At 41.3% G+C, this 13,331-nt stretch overlaps 1 protein-coding gene and 1 long non-coding RNA gene across 2 annotated transcripts in view; one reads left to right on the forward strand and one right to left on the reverse strand.

Annotated features, from left to right (window-relative positions):
* Positions 1–13,331, forward strand: part of SLC35F1 (solute carrier family 35 member F1) — a 412,962-nt gene that overhangs the window by 346,886 nt on the left and 52,745 nt on the right. The window lies entirely within an intron of this gene.
* Positions 9,116–13,331, reverse strand: part of LOC121029975 (uncharacterized) — a 46,505-nt gene continuing 42,289 nt past the window's right edge. The window contains exon 3 of the long non-coding RNA XR_005790008.1: positions 9,116–10,714. This is a non-coding gene — a long non-coding RNA (uncharacterized LOC121029975). The remainder of the gene's footprint in view (positions 10,715–13,331) is intronic.

Genomic DNA, 13,331 nt, shown 5'->3' on the forward strand with positions numbered 1-13,331 from the left:
TGCTTTAAAATCTTGCCAATTACAGTATGCTCATTGTCCAAATGTGTTCATTTGGCCTTTAAGGGATTCTTATCAATAAGAAATCATTTGATAGAAATTTAGTCATGTTTTTATTTCCAGTCATCTTCCCTGCCTTTCCCCAAGCAAAATTCTATAAGTAACGTCACTGATAATTTTTCATACTTTTCTCCAGGTAATTATTTCCCTGGTTTATTGAAACACTAAGATTATTAATAAGATGAAAGAGAGAGTAAGAGATTTTATGTGTTGGTTACAAGATTTGAGGATTTTTTTTTTAATTTTTTTTTCAATGTTTATTTATTTTTGGGACAGAGAGAGACAGAGTATGAACGGGGGAGGGGCAGAGAGAGAGGGAGACACAGAATCGGAAACAGGCTCCAGGCTCTGAGCCATCAGCCCAGAGCCTGACGCGGGGCTCGAACTCACGGACCACGAGATCGTGACCTGGCTGAAGTCGGACGCTCAACCGACTGCGCCACCCAGGCACCCCTGAAGATTTTTTTAATACCACTGATCTAGTTTGGGCTCATTTAAAACACAATGCTATACCCTGTAAAGGATTTAATTAGGGAACACAATATGAAAGGATAATGATTTGAAAAGAGCTAGTTTGTAACAAATAACTTCCCTAATTAGACACTGTAACATGAGAATTAAGAGTAGGCAAACTCCAAATGGTTTATCATTAGAAGCATCTTTCTATATAAGGATCCCCTTTACTTTTCAACTAAAAATGTCCTTGAGGTAATAATGATATTTTACTATGTAAGATATAAACAGAGTGGTTTGGTAAACATAACCAAATTTATACCTTCAAATTAATATTCCTCAAAGGGCTTTTTATTATACATTTGCTTAGATGTGTCTACCATTGTTCAAATTCTGTGGAATTTCTTTGACATCTTCAGAGCCAATTTTAAATCATGCAAATTTCTTTATAACTTATCCTTCCTTTGGTTCCCCAAACTATTATCTAGCTTAATCCAGCATTTGTGTTCTATCCAAAAAATAAAACCTACTCTCAAAGAATTAGTGGCTGCTTCAATTAAGAATATTCCAGTGAGTGCTCCAAAGGTGATTTCAGAAAGTTCAGAATGTTTTTGAGCAATGAAAACTTCATTAAAATACACCCATGACCTTCCAGAGTGACTACCTTGAATGACAACCATGTCCGGAGTGAATGAATTCCAGTGTGTTAAAGAAGATTAGATATGTAAACACCTGCACACCCTGTTCAATAAGTGGCAGGGTTTTTTTTTCCCCCCCTTAAAAAAAAATCCTCATTATTTTCAAGGCACACCTTTCATTATGCATGAACACAGCTGGTGTATTAGGCAGGACAATGGTCCTCCAAAGATGTCAGAGATCTAACCCCTGTAATATGGTACTTTACTAGACAAAGGGACTCTTGCAGATGTGATTAAATTAATGAAGCTGAAATGACGAGATTATCCTAGGTCTTCTGAGTGACCTCAGTATAATCACAAAGTCCTTTGAAAAGAGGAGCCAGAGTCAAAGGTGGCAGGAGATATGACAGTGGAAGCAGAGATCAAAGAGAGAGATATCTGAAGATGCTACACTCCTGGCTTTGAAGATAGAGGAAGGGGCCACAAAGCAAGGAATGCAGGTAGCCCTAGAAGCTGAGAAAGGCAAGGCAAGGGATTCTCTCCTAGAGCTTCCAGAAGGCACATAGCTCTGTTAACACCTTCGTTTTCGGACTTCCCACTTCCAGAAGGGTAAGGTAATGAACGTATATTGTTTTAAGCCACTAAGTTTGCGCTCATTTGTTACAGCAGCAACGGGAAACTAATTCATTGGAGACAGTATTGAATTCCTCCCCACCCCCAGGCGGATTTGAAGGTACTAACCGTTTAAAGGCTGTCTCCAAAAGGAACCAGAAACACACAGAGCAAGAGCAGGCTTTTTTGCCTGTCTGTGTCATTGTTTCCATTTTTTGAGAAGAGATCCTGCCAAGGACCTAATCCCTCTCTGTGGTTACTAAGATACCAGGGTTCCCAGTGCCACCTACAATGTCTCCTTGGAGGAGCATTTTGATGCTGTCTTGTCAGGGATAGATGCACAGGAAAACACTCCTGCATCACGACTGACTGGGTGCCTTTACAGAAGTGCTCACTTTGACTCGATCACTGCACAAAATTCACCTGTAATAAATACATCAAGTAGAAGAGTGTACTTGCGCTTTAAAAAAGAAAAAAAAAAACGGGGGCGCCTGGGTGGTGCAGTCGGTTAAGCGTCCAACTTCAGCCAGGTCACGATCTCGCGGTCCGTGAGTTCGAGCCCCGCGTCAGGCTCTGGGCTGATGGCTCGGAGCCTGGAGCCTGTTTCCGATTCTGTGTCTCCCTCTCTCTCTGCCCCTCCCCCGTTCATGCTCTGTCTCTCTCTGTCCCAAAAATAAATAATAAACGTTGAAAAAAAAATTAAAAAAAGAAAAAAAAACGTGCAGAGCCTGCTTACTTTGGCAATGCATTTGAATAGATGTGTTTGTTAAGAAATCATAAATCAGTAAAAGTCTATGAGGTGCTTTAAGAATGAAGGGTACAGTCTTAAAGCTGCTGAGACTTTTTAAGACTCAGACCATGACAATTCTAAAAACACCAACCTCAGGGTACATGGGTGGCTCAGTCAGTTAAGTCTCCAACTTCAGCTCAGGTCATGATCTTACAGTTTGTGAGTTCGAGCCCACATGGAGCTCTTTGCTGACAGCTCAGACCTGCAGCCTGCTTCGGTTTATGTATCTCTCTCTCTCTCTGCCCCTCCCCCACTCATGCTCTCTCTCTGTCTCTCTCAAGAATAAATACACGTTAAAAAAAAAATAAAAACATCAGTCTCTGAGAAAACAGCAGGAATTATTTCTGCCCTTCTTCCTGTCTTCCCTCTTGCTTGTATCTTCTGGGTCAGGGGCCATTTCCAATTCAAGATCCCTTGAACAGAATACAGTTGAGTATTTTTCAGAGTCATCAAGTGGGAGGCTCTATGGTCAGTTTAGGAGTTGTGACACCATCTGGGCCAGAGAATGAGGACAGGAACTAGCAACTGCACGGAGCACTCACCTTCAGCTCCTTTGGCCAAAATCATCTCAATACGCAGCTTTAGGGAGTACCAGTTACCTCGGTGACAGCAACTCTCCCCAGATGGTTTAAAGAAGCAGAGGTTTTTCATCATTCAGCATCTACTATCTGCCAGAGAATGAGATAAACACCTCTGGACTTTGCTCAGATGTTACCTTCTCAATGAGTCTTTCCCTGACCACCATGTTTAGAATCACAATTTCCTGCCCCATTCAGCACTCCCTCCCCTCTCCCCTGCTTTAGTTTTCTCCATAGCTTCTATCACCATTGGCATACTACATATTTTACTTGATTGCCACTTCCTACATAAGATTCCAAGCTCCGTAAAGGCAGGGAATTTATTATTATTTAGATTTCTTATTTCCTAGAATAGTGCCGGGCACCTAGTAGATACTCCATAAATACTTTTGAGTGAATTAACAAAATATTTAAGGGGTCCTTCTGTATGCCATGCACCATCTAGCTTCAGGAAGTAAAACAGTGCAAGGGAGAAAAAATTCCTTTCCTTATGGAAGGTAGTTGTGCTTTAGCATAATTAAGTACAATTTGATAATACAGAGATCAATGGGAGCCCCAGAAGGGGCACCTAATTTGGATTTAGGAAGCCAAAGAGGGCTTCCGGAAGGAAGTGCTGTCTCAACTGAGCTCTGAAAGATAAGTCTGAGCAGGCCTGGCAAGAAGTAGTGAGACAGATGGACGTAGGAACTCCAACCAGAAGGAACAGCGGGAAGGAACTATGAATCGAGAAGGACCATGACAGGAAGGAACTACAAATGCTTCTGCATGCAGTCTGAAGGGGGGATGGTCAAAGAAGAGAATGAAGGGGCAGCTGGTGACAGACCACAAAGGGACTTCTAAACCACATTATACGTCACAAAGGGGGTTGGGCTTATTCCTGGGAGTTTCGAGAGTAGTAATGACATGACAAAATTTGTAGTTCAGAAAGTTTATTTGCATGGCCTGATAAGGAAGGGGCGGACAGGATAAGGCAAGGAAAGAGGTTCCGGAGAAATTTAGGTGGCTAAGAAGACAGAACTTGGTGACTTATTTGATGTGTGAGTGAGGAAAGATCAATCCATGTTTTACTCACCCATGTGCTCAGCAAATGTTTATCAAGCATGTATTATATATATCTTTATATGGCTCTAGACATATAGCATGAAGAAGATCATGTTTTTACCCTCATGAAGTTTCCCTTCCAAGTTACAGTTAGTTTTGAGTTTCTTTCTCTCCCATCAGAACGTGAGGGAGTAAGATGTGCAAAGATATGAGGAAGAGAGTTCTAAGCAAAGGGACAGCATAAGGGTGAAGGCCCTGAGAATGACATGTTCAAGACACATAAAGAGTGGATGAAGTTACTGGAAGCAAAAGATGACACTGAGGAAGGAGGTAGGAGCTAGATAGCATAAGGCTAGTATATATTATATTATATAAGGCTATTACATGAGATCAAGAAAAGCAGCTTGGATTTGTCCTAAGGAAAATCATTAAAATGTATAGAGCAGGGGATTGATACAACCTACTTGGTATTTTTAGGTCATTGTGGCTCTGGCTGCTCATGGAGAGTTGACTGTATGGGAACAAGGGTGGTATTGTTTAGACCGTGAGGAGGCCGCTAACTGAAAGATGTGTTGGCTTGAAGCCACGCGCCAACTGGAGGTGGCTTGAGGTTGTCAGATGCATTTATAAGATAAAGCCAATAGGATTTCCTGAGTATTTGTGTGGGGGAAGGTTGAAAGAAAAAGAAAAGTCAGGAATGATTCCTTAGTTATTGGCCTGAGCCACTGGGGTGTGCCATGCGGTGAAATGAGGAAAATGGGAGAAGAGCAGATGTGGAGCAGAAAACGAAGGTTCTGCTTTGGCCACATAGGTGTGAGCTTCCTGTTAGACATCTAGGCAAACCTTGGTATAGGTGGCTGGGGATATGTATCTGGAGTCCGGGGGAGAGGTGAGAGCTGGGATTGTTAATTTGGAATCACTTGCACATAGGTGGTGCTGAAAGTTACGGTTTGATTACATCACCAATGGGATGAGTATAAATGGAGAAGAGAAGGAAACTGAAAGCTGAGCCCGGGGACATGCCAACACTCAGAGACTGGAGGGAAGATAGGCTAAGGAGAGGCAAGAAGAGAACTATGTTAGACCCTGGAAGCAAGTCAAGGAAGTGTTTCAAGAGGGAAAGAGTGGCCCCTAGATATCAGGGTTCAGGTTTGAGACCTGAGCAACTAAGTCTCGAGGGGTCCCATTCGCCGAGGAAAGAACATATGAGGAGGGACAGTTTGGAGACAAAGACATGAGTTATGCTTGAGCCATGCTGAGCTGTAGGTATTTTTGGTACATCCACAGCAGATCAGTAGACTCTGAAGCTTAAGAGACGGGTCCAGATTTGAGATGTAGATTTGGAAGTTATCAGCATCAAGACGACTTTTAACGCCATAACAGACCTCCTCCATAACAGACATCACTCAGGGTTAGTGTGGAGAGATGAGAAGGCACGCTATGGCAAAGTCCTGAAAGCACAACATATGAGAAACAGGAGTCGATCTGGGAACCCATAGACCAGGAACTCATTAAGGAGTCTCAGAAAGATGAAGTGATGGACAGGGAGCTTGGCAGGTAAGGCCATCAGCAGGAGGAAGTGTCAGATGCTGCACTAAGCAAAGTATGTGCTAAAATGTCTGTGTAGGGTTCAAAAACAGGGAGTATATTTTTGAGCGATTTTGATGGTGCTTGGGGAACAGAACCCAGATTGCACTGAGTGGTTGAATGATGTTGAGGGAGATGAAAGCAGTGGCTGAACGCAACTGTTTGCAAGACGTTTGGCAGGGAAGGAAGTAAGAGGTGGGTGACAGCCAAAGACTGGCATATATAGAATGTGAAAAGGAGAGTGCCAAGGGCTGAGCCCTCAGACATGACAACTCTGAGGGACAAAAAGAACAAAATGAGTCCAGAAAAAAACTCAGAAGGGCCAGAGAGGCAGGAGGACAAAAAAAAAAAAAAAAAAAAAAGGACAGATAAAATCAAGAGAGGAGAGAATCCAGTGGGAGAATCATCAGTAATGCCAAATGCTGCAGAAGGTTTAGTCAAAAGTGGCTGTGACGTGTAGCTTTGGTGATCGTGGTGAAGAGAGGTGTCAGTATTGCTGCATCTTGAGGAATAAATGGAGCCAAGATACCAGAGGCAGTGGCTGTAGATGAATCTTTCAGGAAGTTGGCTGTGAAGATGGAAAAATAAATAGCTACAGAGCAACTGGGCCTCAAGGGTGAAATCAGCACAGATTTCAAAGCACTATATGGCAAAGGAGAATAGCCAACAGAGAGGAAGGCTCAAGAGAGACGTGGGATAGGTGCTGGAAGGAAGGTTCTGTGAGGAGCAGGAGGTCCCTGTTCCAAAGAACAGAGGACAGAAGGTTCAGGGCCAGGCAAGTTCTAGAGTACCACTGGCTGTGAACCTCAAGAAAGAAATGCATGTCCCTTGGCATCTGTCCACTTGGACAGAGATGTCGAATGTTTTGTTCACGGTGGTATCTCAAGCATCTGTAGCAATGCTGAACATGCAGTGGGCATTCAATAAACATCTGTTGAATCAATAAATAAGTGACGAGTAGAAGGTGATGAAAATCTGATTTTGTCTTTTTTTTTAATAAAACCTGGAATAGATGAGTTAAACCTAGAAATAGAGTCCAAAAAGTATAAGATGTTCTCCTGTAGCTTTTGAAATTGTTTCTCCCTGCTGTTTTAATGCTAAGAGGAATCAAAAGTAATGCAAAATTAATGTAGAATTAATATTTTATCAGAAAACTTTCATTTCCTTCAAAATGTGCTTTGAAATGTGTGCTTTCTGTAACATGGTTGTTAATGTTCCTATGTTCGATGAATTTGATAAATAAGAAATACGAGTTAGTAGTACTCGGCTGATTTAAGGCAACCACTTCTCCAAAAACACTCAAGATAGTCACACAGTATCAAAGACCCATCGCTAAAACCAAACTATCCTAATTCCTTTTTTCCTTTGACAAAAGTGTTGGATATGTAAGGAAAAAAAAAAATTCTAATAGGACTGTGATCGTCTTCCTGGGAAGAGGTATCATATCACAGAGCGGATGTTGATGAGTAGATGTTTCAGCAAAATATAACCATACTTTATGCTGTAATGATTGGCAAAGCAGCAGTTTCCGCTCTGAGGGCACAATTCTAATTTTCGTACACTTTGTCTTATAACCTGCACTTTATTTAACATAAAAGATGCAGGCAGCCGGTGATAATTTTTTCAATACCCTTACAGTCTGCTCACTCTCCCAGAGTGCTCTCACAGGTAGAAAGAGCACACGAGCCTGCTAGATTGAGTTGAGAGTGACCCAGCCTAGACCAATGTTGTTATCACTGGATCCTGTATAGTCTCTACCCCACCTGGACCTTGACTGCTTACACTTACTTTGTACAAGAAGGGCGGCAGACCTGGGATCACCTCTGGCTTTGACACTTACCACTGTGTGACCTAAAGTAAGTTACCTGTTATCTTTAATACTCTGTTTTATCATCTGTAAAGTGGAAGGAGCAAGAGCCTAGCATTCTGCCTGTTGTATGGTAGACATTCAGTAAGTGTGAATTCCTTCTTTCTACTTCTAAAATCCAGTTTACTGATAATCAGAGCTTTTCTTAAACCTGATGAAAGTGCCAGTGATGCTCACCCAGAGGGAATTTGTCTTCTGGGACAGCTCTTCAGTCACCTGAGGCAGATTTCTTTGCAGCCGAGCTGGAGAGTATGTGTCTCCTAATTATCTGTCTTCCAGTGGTCACCTAGATTTCAAGGTACTTGCCCCAGATTTTCAATGCATGATAGTGTCTTTTTTTCCTTTCATTCTTTTTTTATTTTGAGAGTTGAAGCCCAAAAAGCTAAGTGAATATATTTTAACAACTAGGAAGTTCTGATGGGCTGGCATAAGAAGACAAAAAATTCACACGTTTAAATCCTTACCAGAAGACGCAAGAAAAAGTATGGTGAAAATCTTTTTTTTTTTTTTAAGTTCTAGAAATAGGACATTTCCTGGAAAATGGCTGTCATACAATCAGCACAATGACACATTTTATTAGTCTGGCTCTCTTGGGCAACATGATGGAAGCATGACTCCATCCACCATGAATATTTTAAGACAATAAAATCAAAACATTAAGTCCTAAGGTATAGGGTTGGTGGGGGTGGAGGTGTCAGGAAAAGAATAACTCTGAGAGGGAAAAAAATCTGGAGAGGTAGAGGGAGTGCGAGTGTCTACCAGAAAAGTCTGTTCCTGATGAAAGATATTCCAATTGGATTTTCAAATGCCTCTAGGATGGGTACGTGTCCAGGCCCCTGAATTACAATGGTTCTTGATTGCGTGTGAATGTGCATTTCCCAAATTATATTCCACTCTCTTCAGCTGGACTGTCTGCCAGAGAAGGACTTTTGTTGTGTCTGTGATACTGAAGATTGTCTTTTTTTAAGATCCTTCCCTGTTAATGCTTCAGTTTTACTCACCGGAGATGAATTTATAATACATATCACTTTTAGCAACTCGGGAGAATTGCCAATTAGAAGCAGAGGAAGGGAAAGTAGGGAAATGTTCTTTTTCCTGGAATCACCTACTAGTTGCCTCAGGTTTAGCCTCTGACAGCTGGGCCGTGTGAGGGGAGCTTTTTCCCTGTGAATAGCCGGAGGGGAGCGCTAATGAGGAGCCGAAGGCCGGCGGAGGAGTCTGTTTTTGGCAGACAATTAGAAAAGAGGGATGAGATCACCTCCTCATTATGCTCTACTGGAATGGGAGCAGTTGGGTAGCGGTTTTTTGTTTTGTTTTAATTTTTTTTACAAACCATCTGCTTCCCTTGAAAAAGACTGATCTGACTCTTGTAGATTTTTTACACTCTCATAGCATGTGTTGTTGTATATATTTTGAAAGCAGTATATGCTCAAGAGAGGAAGTTTGGAAACCACAGAGAATTTGGGTGATGGGTTGTGATGATTCAGTTATCTTATCCAAGATGACCATTGTTAATGTCTTATTCTTATAGATTCTGCTTTTCTCCTTCCAGAGATTTAAAGATTTTATGACTGATAATATGATATGTAGATCTTTAATCAAGAAATGAACTTTTACATAAATGTATATGTATATGTATATGTATATGTATATGTATATGTATATGTATCAGCAAAACCAAACATGGCATTGAAGGAAGGTAGAGGGACTCCTGTTTTCCCCATGAAACCACCCTAGCCAAGGGGGATATCCATTCCCTTCCAAACATTGAGAGAATGGAATATAACTCTCCTTTTTCTCCATTCCTTCTTCCTTCCCCCCAAAGAGGAAATAGCTAATTCAATATCCAATAGGGGATTTTACCACTTGGTGGGGTTATTATGCCTTAATAGGAAAGGAAAAGGAGGAAAAAAACTGTCATCCAAGTATTTCATTTCTGTCTGCTTTCTGGATTGGTAAGGACTGTCCCTTGCTAGAAGGACCCCCGAGACAGGGTCCATGGCTTGATGGCCATTTCCTCCAGTATATCTGCCTAAGAAAGATTAGCTAAGTTAAAATTGAGCACATTTTTCTGGACTAGGTCCAATAAAACTGAATTTCTTCATCAGCCAGTAGGAAACATCTTGTCTAGTTGTTTCATTAGCAGTAACAACTGCATAAAGGTGAGAGAGAACTAGAGAGAGAGAGAGAGAGAGAGAGAGGATGCAGCAATCCAAGGATAGGTACATGATTGGCAGGCTACTATGATGTCATATCACAAGTGAGGTTGTTGGACTTTGCATGGTTCTGAGATATGTCAAGGGGAGGATTTATATTCTTTTCATTATTTAATCACCTTGCATTGATCTTGAGAGTCGTGTAACACAGTTACATTTAACCATCACAACCTTATAATTCCGTGCTGGTGATTATGCAGTGCATTTCTGTGTAAGTCAGAGATGTATTATCACGATCATCCAAGTACCAGTCGGCCTCAACTAGCCCAGTTATGTAGTGGCTCCGAGTCCTACCACTTGAATTTACTCACAAAGACATTATAGAGACATAGACACACATCAACCAAATATACTCACAGATACAGGCATCAGTACACATTAAGTAAAGTTGAAGGGGCAAAATTCATATTTTGTACAAGAAATAAATTTAATAACATCAGTGGAATGACAGGCGAGAAAATCGTGGGAGCAGTAGAATTAGAGACAGAGTAAGGCCGGAGAAAGTTCAGTAGGTTTCATTCAGCGACCATTATTCAGCATCCACTAAATCCCAGGTTCTGAGTGAGATAGGTGGTGGAGGAAAATACGGTAAGAGAGGAGTGACCATGTTGGAGGAGGGGAGGGACTTATGAGTGAACATGAAAACCAGATGGAGTGTATCTGAATCCAGATCAGGGTGGTCTGGGGAATGCTGGCAAATGGAGTTAGCGCAGAAAGGAAGAGAAAAGCTTGAGTGGGTATTGGTAAGCTGAGGGGATTGGGATATATATGTGTGTGTGTGTGTGTGTGTGTGTGTGTGTGTGTGTAGGAAAGAGCATGACTAAATGCGATTGAAGACTGCAGAGGAAGATCCAGTGGTAAGAGATTGGCTGAAGCTAAAAAAGACAGGGAGAGAGAGGAGCAAAAAGTTAAATGAAGCTGGGATTCTCCAAATTACTTAAAAAAAAAAAAGTAATGTTATTTAATGTCGACTTCTGTTATCCTAAAGCACCACCAATACAGACCTCTTTTATTATTAAATAACTTTTGGAAGCTGCACTTGAACTCTGTGGAGACTAGAAGTCCAGGGACTAGTATTTTAGCTTCAAGTCTGGCACTAACTTGCTTTATTATTGGAGGCTCAGTGTCCTTACCCATAAAATAGGTATAATCCTAACTCCCTTAAAGTGCTGTTTTAGAGATAAAGTAAAAATAATGTGTTTTGCAAAGTGTAAGTATAAACTTAATACAACCTACTCTAAATGTTATTAAAAGCTACCAAGTTCACATAATAATCCTGGAGCCATCACCTTGGCTTCAGAGAATGTGCCCTGGCCATTAAGCATGGTGTGCCTCAGTGCCACCATCAATAAAATCAGGTCATTTGGTATTGGACACCTCTCTGGCAGATATCATCTAAAGACTAATGACATGGAAGAATTAATTTAAATCTTTAGGAGAAAAAAGAGGTAAATCTAAGGTTGTAATGAGCACTTTTCTTTCCAACGTATTCTTAATTTTTTTGAGACTTTTCAGAGCATAGGAAGAATGCAATCTTGCCATTTGCAATGACACGGAAGGAGCTAGAGAATATAGTGCTAAGTGAAAGAGGTCAATCGGACAAATACAAATACCATATGATTTCACTCATACGTGAAGTTTAAGAAATGAAACAAATGAGCAAAGGGGAAACAAAAGAGAGAGAGAGAGAGAAGGGAGAGGCCAACCCGGAAGCAGACTTAACTATAGAAAACTGATGATGACCAAAGGGGAGGGGGCTGCAGGATGGGTTAAATAGGTGATGGGGATTAAGGAGTGCACCTGTTGTGATGAGCACCAGGTGTTGTAAGGAAGTGTTGAATCACTATATTGTATACCTGAATCTAACATTACACTATACCTTAACTAACTGGAATTTCAATAAAAACTTAAAAAAAAAAAAAAACCAGAAAAGGGGGAAAAGATAATTATGAAATAGTATTCATTTGTTCATTTTTTTGGTGTTGATATTTTATCATTTCTTTTTGGATATAGAAATGTATGCAAAGAAAGTAAATCTACTAAAGGTTCATGACAGAATCGGAAGGGTTTTTGTCTTTTTTTTTTTTAATTTTTTTTTTCAACGTTTTATTTATTTTTGGGACAGAGAGAGACAGAGCATGAACGGGGGAGGGGCAGAGAGAGAGGGAGACACAGAATCGGAAACAGGCTCCAGGCTCTGAGCCATCAGCCCAGAGCCCGACGCGGGGCTCGAACTCACGGACCGCGAGACCGTGACCTGGCTGAAGTCGGACGCTCAACCGACTGCGCCACCCAGGCGCCCCGGTTTTTGTCTTTTTTAACAGTCCCCATCTCTAGCAGTATCTATTATCATGCTTTTCTCTTTTATTACTCAACAACCACTTCACTGAGTAGTTAAACTACCCGAAAACTATTGGAAAATGATTTTGTCAGTATGGTTCATGCTATATGACCACAGGGGAAAGGCTGGAGCCGAAAATCACTGCAAAGTAATAGCCTGTTTACTAATAGAAGCTCCCAAATGTTTGTTTCTGTAGTTACAGACACAGTGATAAGACCTCTACCTGTAACAATTTCTGTCATTGACCTTTATTAAAATATTGTTTTGTGGGGGCACCTGTGTGGCTCAGTTGGTTAAGCGTCTGACTTTGGCTTCAGGTCATGATCTCACGGTTTGTGAGTTCAAGCCCTGCGTCCGGCTCCGTGCTGACAGCTCAGAGCCTGGAGCCTGTTTCAGATTCTGTGTCTCCCTCTCTCTCTCTGCCTCTCCCCTGCTCATGATCTGTCTCTGTCTCTCTCTCAAAAATAAACAAACATTTAAAAAAAAGTTTTTAAATACTGTTTAAAAAAAAAAAAACAGAACTCCCACTGGTACCAATAGTTTGAGTGACCTTGAGCACATCACTTCATCTCCTGAAACCTCTGAGTCTCCAGCTTTTAAATAAAAGGGGTGGAGGGGTCAAGATGACTCTAAACTGAGGGGCACTTGTAAATGTGCATGAGCATTTTTTTAGTGGCCAGTGCCCAGTGATACTAAATGCCCTGCAGAGAGCAAGGGACAATCCTACAAAATACACTGCCCCACCCAAAATGCCAGCAGCAGCCTAAATTATCCCTAATGTCCCTTCTGACAGTCAGTGATAACAAGTGTCTGTCCATTCATTAATTCATTCAGCCACCCATTGTTGATCCCTACTGTATGCTGGGCACTAAACTTCCCTAGATGAATGTTCTAGAAGCCCTGGCTTAAATTGTACCTTTCGTTATCTTTTCCCCTTCCTTTTAAATGTCTTCTCCATGCATAGGACCATGTGACATGTACAAATAAGGATTTTTCAACTAAATCTGTTGAGGCAATACCCCAGGACTTATGTACTGTGGGGTTTCTAATGACATTGAGAACCAAAAAGACTCACTCAGTCCTCCCCAAAGACTGAATGATGGCCTGGTTTACCTTTAATAATTCACGAATGAAGGGGCACCTGGGTGGCT

The sequence above is a fragment of the Herpailurus yagouaroundi genome, unplaced genomic scaffold, assembly GCF_014898765.1.
Source record: "Herpailurus yagouaroundi ecotype Mexico unplaced genomic scaffold, PumYag 139, whole genome shotgun sequence".
Classification (NCBI taxonomy): Eukaryota; Metazoa; Chordata; class Mammalia; order Carnivora; family Felidae; genus Herpailurus; species Herpailurus yagouaroundi.